Source organism: Mesoplodon bidens (genome assembly GCF_964165515.1).
Source record: "Mesoplodon bidens genome assembly, chromosome: 6".
Classification (NCBI taxonomy): domain Eukaryota; kingdom Metazoa; phylum Chordata; class Mammalia; order Artiodactyla; family Ziphiidae; genus Mesoplodon; species Mesoplodon bidens.
In genome coordinates this window covers 81,667,165-81,688,547 of record NC_138162.1, presented here as the reverse complement: position 1 = coordinate 81,688,547, position 21,383 = coordinate 81,667,165, and the positions used below count along the sequence as shown (strand labels likewise).

The 21,383-nt window shown below is 39.9% G+C and overlaps 1 long non-coding RNA gene across 1 annotated transcript in view; it reads left to right on the top strand.

Moving 5' to 3' along the window:
* Window positions 1-2,484: 2,484 nt before the first annotated feature.
* The window catches only part of LOC308619013, a 133,673-nt gene continuing 114,774 nt past the window's right edge, over window positions 2,485-21,383 (top strand). Inside the window, exons 1-2 of the long non-coding RNA XR_014016112.1 lie at window positions 2,485-2,713; window positions 5,732-5,802. This is a non-coding gene — a long non-coding RNA (uncharacterized lncRNA). The remainder of the gene's footprint in view (window positions 2,714-5,731; window positions 5,803-21,383) is intronic.

The following is a 21,383-nucleotide window of genomic DNA, read 5'->3' as shown; positions in this document are numbered from 1 at the left end:
TGGCGAAATTTTCAAAAAAAACAAAAATTTGTAAGTAAAAAGTAAAAATCTCCCCTTACGTTTCCCACAAACACGCTCTCCAGAGATAACTATGGGAGTGTATCAACTTCACTTATGATTATAAACATATACTCACACATATCTTTAAACAGAAATGGAAAAACTATTGTACATAATATTAGAATTTTTTCACTTATGAAAACATGGAGAGCTTCGTATGGTAATTCAATTCCTCATCCTTCCTTTGCTCACTGCCTTTATAACTCCTGTCCAGCTTTAAAGAGCCTGGTTTTTGTCTTCCTCTTCTTCCCTAGTGCTCTGTTAAGTGTCCTTTCTTTAGGCGCTTATAGTGCCCTGAGCACAGTTAATTACCCTGCCCAACATATATGACCATAGTTAAGAATAATGGCTCTAGAAGTCAAGCCGCCAGGGTTTGAATCCTAGTGTTTTCATTTCCTATGGCTGCTATAACAAGTTATCACAAACTTGTTCTGGGGATTAGGAGATGGACATCTTTAAGGAGCTATTATTCTACCTAGAAATACCATCTGGTTAGCGAGATGTGCCTCAGTCTTTGACAACTATTGAAAGAGTAGAGAGATTGTCCCTACTCATAAGGTTGCTAAGAGAATTCAGTGAGTTCATTCATGTGAATAGTGCCTGGAACACAGTCTATGTTCAGTAGTGTTAGCTATTATAACCATATAGTTATCTATGTGCCTTATTTTCCCTATACTAGACTGCTAGTTCCTTGAAGAAAAGAACAGTATTATATATTATGTGCTCAATAAATGTTTGTTAAACTGAATTGCTCCACCTAAAAGACTATTATTTAGCCAGTAAAAACGGCAGAGAATTTGAAATGTTATGAAAAACATCATCATATTTTGTTGTCATATTAAGTGGCAAATGCAAAATAAAATATGCATAGACAATCACAGCTGTTTTAAATGTGCAGAACTAAAAATTATACATAAAAATACACTGGGAGGAAATATGCCCAAATGTTATCAGTTGGTGGTCTTGGAATGGTGGAATGATGGGTAATTTTTTTATTCCTATTTCTACTTTCAGACTTTCTCTATGAGCAGATTTATTTTTAAGATGTAAAAATAATTTACATCTGATTTACACACACTCGCACACCCATGCTCACACACGCACAAACATACTTACACACACCTCTTGCTTGTTAAACATTAGAGGTGACATTATACAGAGTCAGAACTCAGGTTTTGAGTTACTACCTGGGTTACAGTTCTGGTCCATCATTTAAAAGCCCTGAGTGCATGGAGGCAAGCTGCTGTTGTTAATGTTGTTATTGCTGTAGTTGTGTTTCTGCTTCACTGCCCTCACCTGAGAGCCAAGGAGAGTGATCCTCCACCCAGAGAGCTGCAATGGTTCCAGTAAGATAATGCACGAAAACTCCCAGCACGTCACGTGACACACAACAGACCCTGAATAAATGTTAGCTACTCTTCCCAGGGTTATGATTCCTGAGAGGATGATGCTGATCCAATCACACATTTAAAGAGTAATAAGGAGACATTTGTTCAGAGGAAGGAAGCAGAGAAAACTGAGAACAAAACCAGCTTGCTGGATCTCAGGATCTATAAGACTTATTTCATTTAAACCCCTCTTGTGTAAGGATGTACCAAACTTGATACTACAAGAAGGTTTTTCAAACATTCTGTTTTTAGCAACAGAACTCCCCCCACCCCCCAAATCTCATGCAGGTCCCCCAGATTTAAAACAGATCAAAAGCACTGCTCTGGTGAAATGGGGGTCAGGTCATGCGTTCTGAGCTCTACGCTGCTCTTACAGAGCTGAGGCTTCTCAGAGAATGATGTGGAAAATTCTCTTCCAACATAAACCTGATTCACAAATTGTACCTTGCCAGCTTCTTCTGGGAGAGGGGACATGGTGTCCCGGGTACTCTCTTGTGGTTTGAGGGGTAGCAGGGGGCAAAGGGTGCATTAGCAACAGCTGCACCCCGGCTTCTGAACTAGTTGGCATGGCATTTATGCATGTCTCAAGCCTGTTCCTTAGGAGCTGTGCCCTTATTTGAGCCAGAACTACACAAAGGCATTGTCTTCAAACACTGGGGCTCCTCTTTCTTGACGGGCCCTTGTTTACCCATTCATCAGCAGGTGGTGGCTGGAACACTCCCCTTTGATTTTGTGGCTCAGGAGCAGCAGGCTAAAACCTAAGCTGAATAAACATCATATCATTTGGCACTGGCAGCATTCCTGGTAGCCCGGGTCAGGCGAGGTTTAAGGAGGATTAGGTTTAGATTAGAAAAGGGGTTGAGTTATTTTTTTCCCCTGTGGTCTCTCTTAAGTGCCTTAGGGTTTTGTAAGAGGAAAGTGGGCTGAGAGCCTGGGCTCATTTGCTCCAGAAATAAAAGTGGTGAGCTCGGTGTTCTTTTCTGGAAGACAGGGCTATGTTCTTCTCCCGAATATGGTTTCTCCCATGAGAGTCAAAACCTCTTCGAATTCGCTGAAAGCTCTAGACCTTTTCTCTAGAGAACTGTGGGCGTTTGTGCGCGCGCGCCCACGTGGGCGCACACACGGGCACGCTCACACCGGTGCGCGCACGCAAGCGCGCGCGCACACACAATTTGACTTCTCGGCGGTTCCTGAAACGCTCAGGCTGGAGGAATTTTAAGAGCCTACACAACTCACTAATGGGAGAGACCTCACGCTTCTCCGAGGTGAGCCTTGAGGGGCGGGGTGGTTGTCCTCCCCAGAGCGGCTCCTCGGTGACCACTGGCCGTGCGGCATTGCCCTTGCTGTCACAACGCCAGGTTTCCTTGGCAGTCCGGCCTTGGAGAGGCTGGCCGGGGGCTCTGGCACTTGCTCCTGTTTATAGCACAGAGTCTTGCTCCACTCCCTGGCGACGGCTGGCAAACCCAAACTAGCGAAACACAGGTTAGTGGGGAGTCGGGGAGGGGAGCAGTACCGCGGCGAACACCTTTTGAAGGCACACCTCCTTAGATTCCCGGGAAGATTGTCCTTTCACCCTGGCGTCTGCCAGCTCCGGCTTTGCTTCTGGGGCAATTGTGGTTGGCTCTGTCCTCCAGGGAAAGAAACTGCTGACTGAATTTTTCCTCCTTGTTCTTCTCTTTCTCAGTGGTGTCCTCCCCACCACCAGCACTTTTTTTTTTTTTAAGGGGTGAGACTAACATGTTTTTTTCTCAGATAAATGGATGTCCCCACTTACAGTTAAACACCAGAGTGCCCAGGCTGCCGTTTACTTGTTGTGTAACAGGGAGCAAAACCTCCCTGAGCCTCAGTTTTCTCCAGGGATTAAAACAATACCTGCTGTATGGGGCAGTCATGAAAAATCAACATGGGGCAAGTTATTAGCAATTCTCTCACTCTAAGTGAATATTTGGGAATGGTTTACCATTAATGTTACAGGCAGATTCTTATCCTCCAATGGAACGTGATTTTCTCTCTAGAAACAGCCTTCTAGAGACTTAAACGCAATCATAGGCGTTCTCTAATTTCGCACAGGGAATTTCCATTTGCCACTTAGGATGAGCAACTACTCAGGTGGCATCGTTTTAGGGGCTGCTGAAGATTCGAATCCCAAATAGTACTCTTAGCGTGAAGGTAAGGGAACTTAGTGGTCCAACCTAGTCTACTGTGTAATAAATATATTTTAAAACATTCAAACTCTGCTTTTCATTTTTACACCATTGTTACGTAAGTGGAGAAGACCATTCTGGTTTCTGTAAGAGTTAACATTTGAGCACTTTCCATGTCCTAGTAGATGTCCTAAGCACTTTAACTAGTTTAATCCTTGCCATAACACTCCAAATAGGTCCTATTATCATTTTATAAATGGAAACAGAGGCTCAGAGAGGTTAAGTAAATGGTCCAGGGTCACAGAGCTTGTAAGTATCAGAGCTGGTGGTAAATCTTCAGCCTCCTGCTGCTTCAGTCTCTCCAAATTTTTATGAGAATGTGTTGCTTCGCCTTACACTCCCTAAAATAATAATTTTCAGTTGAGAAGTTCATCCTTGCTCTCTTTGATAGGGCTGTCAGTCTCCCCCTAGCAAAAATCTCAGATGGCTTAACGCTGTCCAGAGCTTCAGATTTATTAATGCAGCCTTCACATTGTTTGTAAAGCTGCTGGATAATTTATTTTTTAACCTCCATGCTGAAGAAAATTACGTAAGTGCACACATGCTTCAGTGCTCATCAGTAAGGGGCAAAGAAGTAATAGTGTTTGTTTATATCATGCAAAATGTTTGCTACTAAACATAAGAAATAGTTGTTAAGGCTATACACAGACTCAGGTGGTGGAGCTTATAGAACTTACAACACGATCTCCAGCTTATCCTCTCATTTTTTTTGACCCTGAGCAAGTTTTGGATATGAACTAAATTTCTTTGTGATCTTTTTCTGATTATAAAAGTGTTATATGTCCCTTGTAGGAAATTCAGAAAATAAGGAAGAAGTCAGTAAAGAGGGAAGAGATATGAGGACATATGTATATGTGTAACTGATTCACTTTGTTATAAAGCAGAAACTAACACACCATTGTAAAGCAATTATACTCCAATAAAGATGTTATAAAAAAATAAAGAAGCCAGTAAAATAGGGCTAAATTTCTTCGTGTGTGATCTGGGCCCAGAACCAAAGCTCTTTTGGGTTTAGTTAATACCTATGGAGTTATTTTTGTGAAGAACTACAAAGAAGAGCCCTTTGATTCTAGGGCAATTTTAAGGTATTTTACCATAAGTCATTTTAAAGCAATCAAGTGAGAAAAAAGACAATTTTCTCTGCTCCTCATTGTTACAGATGAGTCTGTAGAGAATTGTTGAATGGGGGGAAAAGTAAGCTTATCACATCCCCAAATGCTGTGTATAATATGGCAGACTGGATTCTTGCTTTCTTTAAACTTACAAAATGATCTGGAATCTTGAGTTTCCAAAGCTGTGAGTTAAAAATATTTAACTAGAAATGTGATTTTCTGCTCCCCATTTCTCCCCATTTTCCTTCCTATTTATAAAAGATTAAAACACTATACTTAAAAAAAGAAAATTCATGAAAATCAAGTTTTCCATAATCACATTTGGATATTTGCAGTACTTAATATTTACATCTCACCTGAATATGAGTCAAAGAATGAGTTACCCCCACATATATTTCTCTCTCACTATTACTGGCCATCAAATATTTTAAAATATTTAAAAGTTATTTTTAGGCACTGCCTGCACATGAACACATGATAGAAAAAGATGAGGCCCTTTACTTATACATGTTCTCAGATCAACTATCCTGAACTGATACTGTGTGTTCAGAATGTCTCCAGTGGTATATAAAAAATTAGGTAGATTGGAACCTTATTTTCTTCTTTGGTAGGGAGGAGTTGATTTCATTCTAAACAACATCGCTTCCCATGTTGTCTATGGGCCTGGGTCCTGTAAAGCAATTAGTGTTTTCAAATTTACAGTACACAATTTCAGAGGCATTACTTGCTTGTGTAATCGCTTATTTATGTAATATTTATTTACTTATCACTTCATCTGTGAGCCTCAATGTGATTTGTAAATATTAACATATTGTAATTACGTTTCATCACAAGGAAAATATGATGTACAGTCATTAGTAGTTTTATACTATTATTAGCTTTGTAGTTGACCTAGAAAGCTGACATTTAGATTTGTGGTTGTGGCTTCTTTCTAACTTACAGTAAATCATTCTTTTCTTTGTGTCAGTGATTTGCTACCCTGTATTGAAAGAAGTCGGGATGATGCCACATTCCCAAGGGATACCAGAAGAACTCAATGTAAGTTTACTCTTTCTACTATAAGATTTTCAGTGTTTTGCCCTTAAGATGTTAGGAACATCTTTAACTGAGCACATGAAATTTAGGGTCCTCTAAATAACTGATATCACACTTCCTATAGTGACCTTTGAAAACCAGCCAAACAAACAAACAAAAAGTTGAGTATTATCAGCACCGCGTTCACCAGGATGAAAAACAATAAACGAGCAAACCAACGTTACTATGACACCTAATTAGTCTGTCTGGGCTTGTGACCTTTCCCCTTTGCCTTTCCCTCTGAACCCTCTGAACGTTTTGCCCTTTTTCTTCTGAACTTCTTCAGATGGTGGAGCCCCATGTTGTGAATTATGATTTATAATCTCTTGTCTTGTGTTTATGACATTCTGCTTCTTTCCAACATGATTTATTGGTGACCTTGTTTTTAACATTTGGACATAATGCTTTTATATTTCAAAGCTGAACATTGATCTTTGTGTGTTATGTTTGGTTAATCTTGAGCAATGGATCTGGAGAACCACAGATGAGAAGCAGTAGCAACAACAAAAAAAGGTCCCAGAAATGCAGTAGTAGCTGCTGTGGTTCAACAGCAGGGATGTGAAAGCTGTGATGCACACAGCCACTCAGAGTAGGAACTTGTTTGGACTGTAAATCTGAGTAACTCCCTGACCCAGTAATACTTTCTGGGCCTCTGAGTCTAGGATAAGGATCATCTTTGACTTTATAGTGACTAACGGTGTCTGCTTTTCCAAAAGAATGATGAAGGATGGAAGGGGAAGGCACTCTTATCTACTTTTAATTATACATTTTTCCTAGCAATATGCTAATTTAATAAACAAATACCTGACTATAGCTCAACATGTCAATAATATTAGTCATGTGCATGTTAGCATGTTTAAATGTTGATAACTGTATCATTCTAGCCATTTGGGTTTGCAGACTTAGAATACAGATGTGCCCCCATGAGGACATACTGAGATGGTCTTCTCAAATTTTTCAATTTTACACTTAAATGAATATTAAAAGAAGTAATTACATTATAAAATTACAGTTTCCCAAAAGGCTTTTGAGTCCAGGTTCTTACTGTCCTGGAAGGTGGCAGTTATTGGTCTTGGATCTTAGACACTGTTATTTTCATTAAGGCTAATTCTGTTAATTGCTTGGTGATCCATCCTTACACTGAATAGCCCACTTTCTAGGATACCTTCTTTATAAGTAATAGAAGTTCCTATTGAAGCAATCTAAGACTGGCATTTTATATATTATTATTGAGCAGGCCTCAGTAGAAGTAAAGTGACCGTTTTTCTTCCTTTGTTCCTTCCTTCCTGATTTACACTCTAGTTAAAAGGAAATATATGAATCCTGTACAGAAACCATGTGGCTAGCAAGTCAGTATTCTATTACCAAAGCTTATGTCTTATCTTTACCTGGTTGGAGATCCACCTAACTCTACCAGATAAGGGCCTCTGAAGAATATCTTTTGGAAAAAGCACAAGCACTAGATTTAGATGGATCTCTATCCAAATATGTCTCTTCCATGTAACTTACCATGTGACCTTGGACAAGTTAACACACGTGTAAAAGGAAGAAAACAATAGCAAACTTGTAGAAGGATTAAATTAGATAAAAGTATAAGTTAAGTACCTAAAATTATGCTTTCTACTTGCTAGACACTCTGTACCTAGACCTGAGGTAGTGAACTAATCGGTAAAATGTTCTTACAACTCTCATTAAATCTCCTTTCTCATAATTCTCTGCAGAAGCTTATGAAAAACGGTAAGCTTTTCCTTATGTAAGAATAATCCCACCTTTCAAAAAGAAAATTGTCACTTTCTCTGTACCAACAATTATTCCTTATTCATCGTACTTGTTCAGTCAGAGAAGTATACAATGATTGAAACAGATGAAGAGAAATCAAGAACTGTCCTTACTCAGGTTGGCCACAGTTGACAATGAAATTTCAAAGAGGAATAATATTGTAAGCAGAATGAATTAGAAGATTGAACTGCAAAAGATCTAGAAAGATAAGAAGCCATATAGATACAGCATCTGAAAAATGTAAGATGAAATTCAAGCAAGGTGTTCTAATGTATTGGAAAATGGAAGGGGTTGCTGGACCAACCCCTTGAGTCACTTAAACTTAGGAGTAATTATGAAGGAAAAGTCCATTCGAAGGAGATAAGTTCAAAAGAGGCACTGAAAAAAATGTGATTAATCCTATCAAAAACAGTTGGTAGGGGGGATCAGAATAATAATAAGACTTAACCATTTCACAAAGACCTTTTGTGCATGCCATCTCTGTTTCTCAGAGCAGCCTTTGAAGAGGGGAACCTCACTTATTATTTTACAGATGTGGAACTGAAGCTCAGGCACAAGCAAGTGACTTGCCCAAAGTCATATAGGTAGTACAGGATTCAAAGTCCATTTTAATCTGCTCTGAGGGAAAATCTGATGTGGTTGTTTCACTAAGGACTAATGACTTTGATTAACTCTATTTCTGATAGAAGGCAAACTATTTTTCTGCCTTGAATATGTTAACCTGAATAATTTAGGAAAATATTTAGAAGTCTTAATTATAGACATTATCTTTCAGGTTATCTTCAGCCTCTAAATGTTTATGTAAATATATTAAGTTTCTGAGGGATATATATGTCCCAAAAGAGACTTCAGACAAACACAACTGTATTAATACCAACTAAGACTTAAGCCCAAACCCATATTGGATTTTCTATCCTGGTGACCTCAGCTAAGCTATGTCTTCACCTTGGGTGAATAAGGCTTAGTATAAAGGCAGACCGAAGATAAGAGGCTTGATTGCACTCCAAATCACACTGGACATTTGTTGGTCATCTTGCATAAAATTAGAAAATAAAATTAACTGAAGTGTAATAGCACGTATATGGTAAAATGCACAAACCTTGAGTGTACTTCTTGATGAAGTTTTACATTTGTATACACCCATGTAAATTACTGCCATCAAGACATGGAACATTTCTGGCGCCTGCAGCCCTTTTTAGAGTATCTGTAAAAATGAACTCTCCTTCTCTAAACTATCAGTGAGTAGAAAGATGGCCTTTGTCTACAGACTTAATTGAGCAGGTAATTATTTTAAAACTGCAGGGAGTCCTTAGATATTCAGAGGGATGCCTAAGCTGACTGTGTGGGTGCATCAGGCGTTTACTGGATCTTGATGTTTCCGGCTGTTGCTCTGTGATATTTCACCCTTCCATGTCTCTCGTAACTGGTTTCCTTCTGAGGAGCCAGTCACTCCTTCCATGTGGTTTGGACATTTCTTTCCTTTTTTTTGGCCGAGCTGTGGGGCTTGTGGGATCTTAGTTCCCCCAATCAGGGATCGAAGCTGGACCCTCAGCAGTGACAGTAGTCCTAACCATTGGACCACCAGGGAATTCCCATTCCACGTGGTTTGAATCAGACTAATCCTACCCCTGGAGCTCCCGGGTTGGATGAGAGGAAGTAGGCTTAAGCCAATGAGTACACTGCATTCCCCTACCCACAATAGTAGGCTGAGGGATCGACACGTGATTCACTGGCGCCAGTGCAATGCAGTGAGACTGCTGAGACTTCTGGGATTGAGGCAGGCTCATGCTTTAAGTTGGTGTTGAATGCTGAAAGATGTGAAAAGTTAGTACAGTAATCTTGCAACAATGAGCAAAAGATATCTGAGAGAGAGTCAGTACTAGGGAGAATGGAGCCGTCGGACTGAAAGAAGGAAAGCTGATCTGCAAACAGGGCAGAGTTCCCATATCCAACCATACCTGAAACAAGATCTAGTCCTGAACTTTTATTATAAGACTCAACAGATTCTCTTGCATAAACCAGTTTGAATTGGGTTTTCTGTCACTTGCAGTCAAAATGACCTAATATGTGTCTCTTAGGGCTGAATTATTCTCTATAACAGAATGAGGGGATTTTTTTCTTCTTTTAAAAGAGAGTATGCACACAGGGAGGGAGGAATGAAGAGAGGGAGGCTGGAGTGCCAATTGTTGCAGAAAAGGATGGAAGACGTTTTTAAAAAGCAAGGATGACGAATATCATATGCATGTTTTTGCAGTCTTTGCAAAGTAACTTTCATCTTTTCAAAACTCTAGTAAAGTTGGCTACATACAAGAATGCCTTGTGTGGACTGTATGTGTGTGAGAGAGAGGGAGGGAGGGAGGAAGAAAGACTGGGTTCTACATTGTATTGACATAATACGAAATAAGGAAAACAAGAGGTGATGAAAAGATCAACTCCAAACTCAACAAATTCAACAGAATAGGAACTTGGAGTCAGAGATGACACTGAGAATATAAGCCCTCCAGAAATTCGTAGAATTGTTGAGGAATGCCTTGGACTTTCCACAGGGGATAAAGGGTTGAGCCTATCTCCCCTGGATCTTAAGGGGTAAGATGACACCAACTAATTATGGCTTACCTTATTCCTAAGTCTATTTGTTTGACAATAACATTACTTACTAGTAATAATTTTCTTAACTAATTCTAACTTTGGATCAACTAAACAAATCCAAAAGGCTAACATATAAAATTCTGTGTGCAGAGTGAAAAACAGATAATGGGAAGACATTTTCCAAAAATTTCTTGAAATAAGGAATTTTAAAATCAACAAACTATTCACTTTACTGCTTTTCAAAAAGTCAGTTTCCCCAACCCCAAACATACCCAAAGGGAAACAATATGCAGGCACTTCCCAGTGTTTAATGTAGCTGCCTGTGCATAATGCTAGACCCAAATGACTTTAACTCAGTTGCAGTCCCTTGAAGTTACTAGTTAGCCCCAAATAGGATATTTACCACTTATTTTGAGTAATAATACTTACCACCCCACCCTACCCTGGCTGCTTCTGTTCAGTGAACATTCATTAACTTGTAACTGTATGTGATTTTCAGCGAGTATAGAGTAGTATAAGTAGTGTAAAGTAGGCAGGGTCTACACCCTCAGAAATTCCATGTGGAAATCATACAAATATATGATTAACACATTCCTCCACTGGCTAATTACAACTGCAGGAAAGTGATAGTATGTCATATAAGGTAAGGAAATGGGAAAGCCAGATATTGCATGTTGGCTCTCCAGGAAATGGACTCTGAGGTGGAAATTAGTATGCAAATTGTTTATTAGGGAGTGCTTTAAGGATCAAAACTTGTGGAAGGAAGGGAACAGGAAGGAAGAGGGATTAGGAAGGGAAATCATTAGTGTTGTAATGTCGTCTAAATCAAGGTCTAGGGGACCCCACGGGGAGCACTGAATCCGGGATGGCTTTTCAGAGTTGTTCTTATTTGAGAGGAGGAAGCATGAACCAATCATTGGATGCTGGCTGCCCCAGGAAGGGATGTGACATTGGGTGGAACAGCCCTGAGGACCGTCAGTTGACATCCTTCCCAGAAACAGCTAGAGGAATAAATCCTTCAGTCCTAGAAGGGGGATCTGTGCCATGGCACACAGCATCCATACCACCAGAAATTATTTAAGGTTTTGAAATTCAATTAATCTGGTTATGCTCTAGACATATTAACCCCCCAGGGCTTTTGGGGGGTCAGAGTGACTCTCCTGGACAGATTCACCTTGAGCAGTAAGCTTCTTCATTCTTAGCCACCTTATTAATCCATCTAATAAGAACATTTTCCCAGAGGGGGGAACATGTTAGCCACAAGATAACCTTGCTTGGGATAAGAAAGAAATTACTGACATTAGAGCAAAGTGGTTTGGAGTTGATTCTGGAGTCAGACAGAGTGATAGTCCTGTCACTGGAGTGGTCTAAAAGCTTTGCATACTGTTAACTTACTTAGATCTTTGCGTGTATGGGGGCACCAAATGGTTGATAATGTCTGTCATGGGAAGGCAGCTGAGATGCTGCTCAGTTGCTACTATTTGCAACTTAAACATGTGCTGTCAATGAAGAAAGAAAGTAACCAAGCTTGTGAAGATGCCCTGAGTTCAGAGCTGTTAGCTACCAGCTGTGACTTCATATTTTCAAGTGCATTATTAATGTTTGGTTGACTATCTGCAGACACGCAAGAAACATGGAAATAACTGCTGCATCTACTGATTTCACGGACGTGGCTGGAATGTGTCCCATTTCAGGATAATGGGAATGGGCTGTCTGCATTATTGCTCAATTAATTAATTAACATAATGGTCCCATTATGTATTATAATGGTCACATTATAAAGGCCAGCACCTCACAAATGATTGGCTTTGTGTAGCAGAAGTGAGTGAAAATAATACAGGAGAGACAGTTGTGGCTAGGCCCTGTGCTAATTCAATTCATAATCACTTAAAAAATAAGAAACATCAGATGCTCTTAATCAGAGGTTTTCTCTTCATTAGAGAAATATGCCTTGCCATATTTTTGTCTGAGAACCACTACGGAGTTACAGGGAGTTTAGGGACAGCTCTGAGCAAAGTTGATCATAGCCTGCTCAGTTGATTATAGTATGCTTTCTGTTTGCTTGTCATGTGAGTAGAGAGAGCTTCAACTGCCTGACAAAAAAGGACTGGACATGCCAGAGAATTATGTATTGTGTTATTTGTTAAACTTTAGAAATGAGACCAAGGCTTAATGCTGAAAACCTCTAATCAGCATTGGATTGTTCAGACTCAAAGCTGTGTTTGTAATAATAGCAGATAGTAGGATGGAGGTATCATCCATTTGCAAGTTAAATAGAAACATTGTAATTGAAAGCTCATTAAAATTTTTCCAGATAGAGTTAAAAATTAATAATAACTCGATGACTTTACTGAAAAAAGAGGAAAAACTATTTGTTAAACTTTTTGAGTTGCTAGAAGCATCTCTGTTCCCAGTGAACATTGGGCGGGTAGCAACACAAAGTAACTCACCCTAATGTATTACATTCTTCATACTAATAGATAAATAACATCTAAGAAAAAACAAGATTATTTTAGCTACCACACTAATAATTGTAATATGCCAAGGTAGGGTGAAAAAACACTTCTTTTGTCCTGCAAATGTTGATAACATTCAGATGTTATCAAAATCTGAATAGAGTACACAGGAATTTTTGCATTTTATTATAGTAAAGGGTACTAAAGTAAAGTGTTTGTTTTAGAATAGTACCTAAAAACTTTAAGGACATCTTGCTTTGTTTTCCCCTGTTTATAAGCTTTCTAGCCACTTTTTTTGATTAGCGTGTGGAAGAGGGGTTATCTTTTATATTATTTTTTTTTTTAGCAGATAGTTTTTTTTAATAGACTTAGTGTTTTTGAGCAGTTTTAGGTTCACAGAAAAACTGAGAGGAAGGTACAGAGATTTTCCATATACCCTCTGCCCCCATACATGCACAGACCCCCTCATTATCAGCGTCACCCGCCAGAGTGGTACATTTGTAATATCTGATGAATCCACATTGACATGTCATTATCCTAGAGTTCAGAGTTTATATTAGAGTTCACTCTTGGTGTTGTACATTCTATGGGTTTGGACAAATGTATAATGACATGTACCCACCACTATAGTATCATACAGAATAGTTTCACTGCCCTAAAAATCCTCTGTGCTCTGCCTATTAGATAATTATTTTTAATAACATAATTATAATAACAGCAAGCTCTGAAGACAGCTCTTAAAAATCATCAGCCTGAAGAAATTCTATGCGGCTCACAAGATTTGGATGACTGTGGCCTATATTTACCATTGTATTCCATTTTCTGAGCTGTCAGCATCTCTGATTATAGTTCACCATACACAGGCCAAAAACATCCACCTGAAACAAATATATCCGAGCTTACCCACTGAGGCAGTGGGGTGAAGCTGATTTCTAAGATGACTGTAAAGGGTGACAGGGAGACACATTTTCATTTATACTATTCAAATATGCAGGCAGGAGCCCCTTTTTTGCCCTGCTTTGGTCTATGGCTTAATTCTTCTGTCTAATCTTTACTTCCCTTTTAAGTTACATCTTATTTGATTAAGTGAAACAGAAAGTAAATTAGGAAAAGCCCAAAATACTTGGACAAATTCAGGTCATTGAAAAGACCTAAGGATTTTTTTCTTCTTATTAAGGGGTCAAGTTCATTCGTTTGCTCATTTGTTCAGTCAATCAACAAGCATACATTGAAAGTCGTGTATTCCAAGCCCCGTAAGGCCCTAGGGGTACAACGATGAGAACATAGGCTTTCAGAAATGGAGGGAAATCCCTATCTTCTCTCCTCCCTGTCCCATTTCCTTTATTTCCCCTGGTTGCCCAATACACACATACTTGGGGATAGGCCTGTGGATCTAGTACCCCCTCAGGCTCCACTCGACATCATTTTAGTAGAATCATTTTATGGCAGGGGGCAGCAATTACTTAGGATTTTTTTTCTTTTTAGTGTTTTTGAAAAATCAACTATTCCTTTGCTAGCAGATGTTTCTGGATTTTATGTTACCACACAGTCAATTGCAGTGAATTCATAAATGAAGAACCAGTTTTCTTTGCATCATCGGGGCAGTAGGAGATGTGCCAGTCCTGCTAATCACTTAGTGATTAGTATGTGCGTAAAACACATCAAGGTTGAGAGCAATGTCACATAGAGTACGAATCGGGGAGTCACAAAGACCTGGATCTGAATCCAGCCTCCATCACTTAGGAGCTCTGTGATCCTGGGCAGGCTATTTACCTTTTCTGAACCTTGGTTTCCTACTTTGTAAAAATGAGTGATACTGCCCGCCTCACCTATGGTGAGAGTTAAATGTGGGTCTACTTCAAGTTGCTCCAGGTCTTGCCAGCCTGAGGGTATGAAACTGATCGCCTTAGGGATCGTGTATGAGTTTGCTTGGGCTGCCATAACAAAATACCACAGACTGGGTAGCTTAAACAGTGGAAATTTACTTTCTCAAAGTTCTGGAAGCTGGAAATCCAAGATCAAGGTGCTGGCAGGGTTGGTTTCCTCAGGGCCTCTCTCCTTGGCTTGTGGATGGCCATCTTCTTGCTGCCTCTTCACGTGGCTGCCTCTTTATGCAAATGCACCCCTGGCGTCTCTTCCTCTTCTTGTAAGGTCACCAGTCATGTTGGATTAAGTTCCACCCTAACAGATTCATTTTAACTTAATCACCTCTTTTAAAGGCCTTATCTCCAAATTTTGAGGTCCTGGGAGTTGGACTTCAACATACCAATCTACGGGGATACAATTCAGCCCATAAGAGATAGTAACTCGGATTTTACTGTGTTGCATTCATCTATGTAATGCTGGAGTGTAGCTCAATATAAATCCCAGAAGGTACCTTATAGGTGTTCATGGCTTTCCAGTTCTTCCACTCTTGCTCTGCCCAGGAAGCCACTTTGAGGAACCTCTCCACCACCACTCCTGCCTGAGCCCTCAGTGAGGACAAGATGTCTGCCCCCAAGGTGCCCTGCCTGGTGCTGAGGATGCCTGGGCAGCACAGCCCCCTTTGCAGCCTGCACTGCAGCACAGCCAGGCCCTAACTGTGGGGAGAACACTGCTCACCCGGCTCTGCATCACGGCCTGTCACCAGGCCTGCAGCCAGGTTGCTTATACCTCTGTGTCTCAGCTTCCCTTGTGAAAACATCTGTTTCATCATCTGTCTGCAGCCTCTTGCCCAAGAGGCTTCAGACAGTATGGAATCAAATGCCACGCTCTGTTCCCTTCCCTAGTCTCTCAACATCAGGCACCAAGTCACGCCACCCCTCCCACTCCAGGTTCAGCCAAAAACCTCATTGACGTTGACTTCTGGCGACCCTCCCTACCAGGTTGTTCACAGGCTCAGACAAATCTGAATCCCAATTCCAGTTTAGGGCACAGGACAGCTTTACATGTAAACTCTTGCACTTTCCCCAACATGTTTTTCAGCAAGTGGCTTAAAGGGGGCAATGCCATTGGTTTCTGATTCTGCTGTCTTTGCCATTGGCATCCTATAGTGATTAAGAAGGTGGGCTCTGCAGGGCTTCCTTGGTGGCGCAGTGGTTGAGAGTCGGCCTGCCGATGCAGGGGACACAGGTTCATGCCCCGGTCCGCGAGGATCCCACGTGGCTGCGGAGTGCCTGGGCCCGTGAGCCATGGCCGCTGAGCCTGAGCGTCCGGAGCCTGTGCTCCGCAATGGGAGAGGCCACAACAGTGAGAGGCCTGCATACCGCCAAAAAAAAAAAAAAAAAAAAAAAAAAATGAAGAAGGTGGGCTCTGCAGTCAGATTGCCTGGACTTCAAATCCTCTTCTGTGACCTTGGGCTGGAAACTTATGTTCCTTAAGCCTCGGTTTTCCTATCTGAAAAATAGGTATAGTAACAGTTCTTACTTCATAGGATTATAGTAAGAATTAAATTGGTAAGACATGTAAAGAATTCATCCCCATGCCTCGAACACTATGATTCTTATCATTGTCATCTAATATTCTCTGAATACTAATTCTAGGTACTGCTTTCAGGCATTATGACATTTCATTCTCAAACAATCCAACAAGGGAAGTCCCCTTCTGATCTTGATTTTACAGATGAGGAAACAGTTGTCAGTAGCCCGAGGTGGCACAGTTAGTAAGGATTCAGTCCAGTTCATTTGGACTCTTCAAGACTCTGCTCTAAGCACTGTGCTCAGTAAGTGATATTTATTATTACTGTAGTCATGATTAGTTAGTCAACAGATTTTATATAGATGCTAAATGCACTTCAGTAGGTGGAGTGAAAATATAAAACTTTAGTATTTTCTTTCAAGGATCTATAATCTCACTGGGAAGGCTGGATCTATGTATGTAAAAGCAGAAGTGAAATAACAAGGTGCTGTGTGTAAATAAATAGTGGAGATAATATACATTATGAGTCTCAAAGAGGGAGAGGGAGAGTTTGTGCCCGACCAGTGTGGTCAAGGAAGGCTTCATGGAGAAGCTGGAACTATGAGCTTGGTAACTGTTTGATGATTGAGTAACTTAGGAAGACATTGAGGAATAAGTGGGACTGGGAGAAATTAAGAGGAGGAGGAAGGAAAAGCATTTCAGAAGATTAAGGTGAGTGAGTAAACTGCTAAATTGGAGGAAATACCAGTATTGTTTAGATTAGTAACTTAGAGTGACCCTGAATACATGTGTCCCCAGATACATTCAAAGTGAAACAACTTTTGTAAAGCTACCAAACCTCTTTAACTTCAGGGCATATTTAGAAAATGGTAAGATATTGATGACACATTGGGGTAAATGAATGAGGCTTCTAGAAAATGGAACCAGCAGTCACAGGCTAGGCCAGGCTCTAGCCGCCAGGCCTCACCAGCTGCCTGAGGGCTGAAGGGAATCAGTGTCTTGGTTCTAGGCCCCGTTCTAAACAGCTTAAAAAATAGTCGGGGAGAATAGAAATGTACCAGTATTTCTTAGTGTGTTTTTACATAATTACCACCTGATAGTGTCTAAAACAATAAGCTACACGTTACCAAAGCAAACAGAGAAATATGCAATTAATTTTACATTAACCCAATGGTGAAGCTAGTCCAAAAGTTTCAAAATGAGACAGGAGAAAGGAAGCCAGCCATGATAGATGAAAACAATTTAAGACCTAGTGCTTTCTGAGTTTAAACACTCCACCAGCAAAAGTCAAACAATAAAAATGACAATTAAAAAGCACATTTTTATTAGGTGATGTCTGACCACACAGAATGCTGGGAACTGGCTTTATTTATTTAGTCCACCCGAAACAGCAGGATAATACATGCATGGTTGCACATTTTGGGTGGTGGCACATCAGTTCCTGCCTCCAAGGCTAGTTGAAAGAGAACATTCTGTGCATTTTGCATGATTAGTAAATTGGAGTGGACACCAGGACACATAAGTATCACTCTTAGACCCAGACAAGAGGGGCCCTGACCTGGGACGCATAATTTAGACGGTTCTGCTCTGGCTTGCCACATGAGGCATCCCTGCTTATGGGGCGAGGGATCCATGGGGCCAAAGGACTGTGCCCATCTGGAATCCAGCAGTCCCCTCCCCACCTTGACCAATGGCTTCCTGCCACTTTTGAGGGCTTCTGCAGACCTCATCCCCAAGTCTCTCCTTGGGGGAGTAAATGGCACCACTGGTGGGAAAACCCCTGGCCATAGGGTAACCAAGTCCCTCAGAGTCGAGGACAGGGCCAGGGTGGGTGGGAGAATTGGGCAAGTGTCAGGGCCCAGCTCTCCCTATGCCACTGTATTCCAACGAGGAGGTCTGGGGAGTCTGAAAATTCTAAATTCCAGCCTGGCCCTCTAGGTCATTATAAAGGTACATTTGTCAAGGTATGCCATTTATCTGATTGTCCACTTATAACTTTTAAATACTTAGACATAAGGTATGTGGATCTCCTTTGTATTCTTACCATGGACCCACAAATGCTTGTGGTGGACCCAGGACACACAAGAGTCTGACAGAAAGCACAACAGGACAAGGACATAGAAATTCTGAGTCCCATCTCCTCTTATTCCAGGGCTAGGAAGTCCGTGGCATAAATTTGGCCTGTGGGTGCTGTGTGTACTACCAACTCTATGTCTTTCTGTTCCCTTTCTTTTTTTTTTTTACTTTCTTCCTCGTGATCCAATGTGTCCCTTGCACAGACTGGAAGATCAGCCAGTGTCCACCTTGGGCACCACATAGGTGATCACCAATAGGTACATGAAGATAAAACACAGTCACTCAGAATTAGAAAAATATGAATTACTTACCCAGCAACACATCCCCCCATGGGCATAAATGCCTAGCTCTGTGTCACATTCAAAACCAGCCCATGCATTGTTCTAGTTCTCTTTTCCTAAAGCTGGCCATTCCTAGCCTTTTGGAGTAGTTTGCTTAATGTTTTATTTTAATGGATTATCAATGCTTTTGTTTGCTTTCAGATCATATCTGCTACCTCAGTCCATATTAATATCTCCTTTAAATAGAAATTAAGCCAAAATCAGTGTTAAAAGTTCTTCACCTTAACATAGCTTTCATTGTAGAGTGTCTGGAAGAAATTCCCATTCCTATCCTTCTTATATTAATGCGTTTTTGTAGCTTAAGTTAGAAATGAAGGTAAATCACTCAAAGTAGACTTTGAGTGTAGTTTGTACCAGAGGTGCTAATTATTGATTTCATTAACCTTTAGACTCTAGGATTCAGGAATTTACACAAACTTAAAGGAGAAAATATTCTAGTTGCCTTCATCTGCCTAATAACTGTAAAAATTTTCTTGACAGGCTGACTTTGGGCATGCTTATTAACAAGGAGGTATTGAACACCAAAGTCAGGTGATATTGTCTGATTTTCTCTTTAGAACAAGAGAAAGGAAAGAGATTGCCTTGAGGAAAGGTCTAGAGATCTGAATACAGAAAATGTGAATTTGAATCCCAGCAGTGCCTCTCATTAGCTGCGCAACTTTGAGTAGGTTACTTACTGTCTCTGAATCTTAGTTTCCTCAATTGCCAAGCAGAAGTAGCATCTATGGGTGGGATTGCTGGTTGTCTCAAAAGAGACTATGTATGATAAAATTTTTTGTAAACTAAAAATCACTGTAAAAATATTAGTTATTATTAAATGCCCGTTACAAGGCTGTTTGCTTTCAAATCTCTGTAAGAAGAGGATAGGGAAGAAGTTTCAGAAAAAATAGAGAAAAATATATGGGAAAAATGATACAGACTAAGCCAGAAACCACTTTAAGTATTTAATTTCTACCTGTTAGACTGTGTTTGCAGTGGGTGCTGAATAAATAGTATTGACCATAAACAAAACTGAATTTTTAATTTTTTTATTGAAGTATAGTTGATTTACAATGTTATGTTAGTTTCTGGTGTACAGCAAAGTGATTCATATATATATGTATTCTTTTTCATATTTTTTTCCATTATGGTTTATTACAAGATTTTGAATATAGTTCCCTGTGGTATACAGTAGGACCTTGTTGTTTATCTATTTTATATATAGTAGTTTGTATCTGCTAATCCCAAATGCCTAATTAATCCCTCCCCCACCCCCTTTCCCCTTTGGTAACCATAAGCTTGTTTTCTATGTCTGTGAGTGTTTCTGTTTTGTATATAAGTTCATTTGTATCATATCTTAGATTCCACATGTAACTGATATCATATGGTTTTTGTCCTTGTCTGATTTACTTCACTTGGTATGATAATCCATCCATGTTGCCGCAAATGGCATTATTTCATTCTTTTTTTATGGCTGAGTAATATTCCATTGTATATATGTACCACATCTTCTTTATCCATTCATCTGTCAGTGGACATTTAAGTTGCTTCCATGTCTTGGCTATTGTAAATAGTGCTGCAGTGAACACTGGGGTGCCTGTATCTTTTCAGTTATGGTTTTCTCCCGATATATGCCCAGGAGTGGGATTGCTAGATAAAACTGAATTCTTCATGAAATTTCCCTCAAGAGTAAGATGAAATTAAATAAAAACATTAATTTTATTTTTAGGACCCAGAAATTTGGTCATCATTTCTAGATAAATGAAAATGCCAGCTTCCCCTAAAATATTTCTATATCCTATTAAATGAGCAAACAAAAACCTTAGTAACTATTGCCCCACACAGAAATGGAAGCTCCAACACAACAGAGATTTTTGTCTGTTTTATTCACTGACGGATCCCCTGTGTCTAACCCAGTGCCTGGCACAGAGCAAGTGCTCAATATATATTTGTTAAATAAAATGAATTAATATGTATATCTAAATCAGTGCTGCAATGTGGGAGCTAGTTTCCACAGATAATTTACTTTTAGGACAATCACTGAGGCCCATGCTTACCATTCCAATGAGAAAAAGTCTTTTGTTAGCATCAGACCCTGTGCCTCAATGATTAAGGTTTTTACATGAAAATTGTGAGTGAAGCTGGCCTCTCTCCGTAAAAGGTAAGGCTCTGGAACTCACACAGGCTTTTTGCCTTTGAATGTATGGTCTTCTACAGTCAGGAGGAGAGTTGTAAAAACAAGTGTTTCTTGTTTTAAAAATTAACTTGCATACAGCTTAATTGTTTTAAAAGGCTCTTTTATATGTGTTATCCTTGATTAGCTCAACAACACACTGAGGCAGGCAAATGATAGTCTCTATTTAGTGCAAAATGAGACCTAAAGAAGGGAAGTGATTAGACTAGCAAGGGAGGTGTGGGAGATAAAAATAGAAGTTGGGTCCCTTGAGTCCTTGTCTAATGACCTACTTAACCCAGCATGATGTATGCATGCAGTCATAATTAATAGACTGCTCATTTGTTGTTTATCAACGCAAAGATGTTTAAAGGCAAAAAATGTAAACAATTGTTTGGACTAAGTTAAAGCACCTTCAGTTGAACATAAATGTTCCCAAAATGTTTTCAAAAGGCATTCTTTTTGTCTCTGCTTTCTGGGTAGTTGCTTTGTCTTCATTTTATCCTGCATGGTTGAGCAGTCTTTGTTGCTGGTCCCATAAAGCTTAAGTGCTCATTACCACCTATTTTCATTGTTTTAAAGTGTTCTATGACTTCTTGTTGTTTTGTGATTTAAGGATTAATCTCATTTTAAATAACTTCTGTTCCTGTACCCTAAGCAAATTATGGTAGAGATAAATGCACAAAAATTAAAGTCCGTGAACCAAAAGTAAAAAGGTTATGGGATCTTATTTGTGAAGGAGCTTAATTTTAAAAG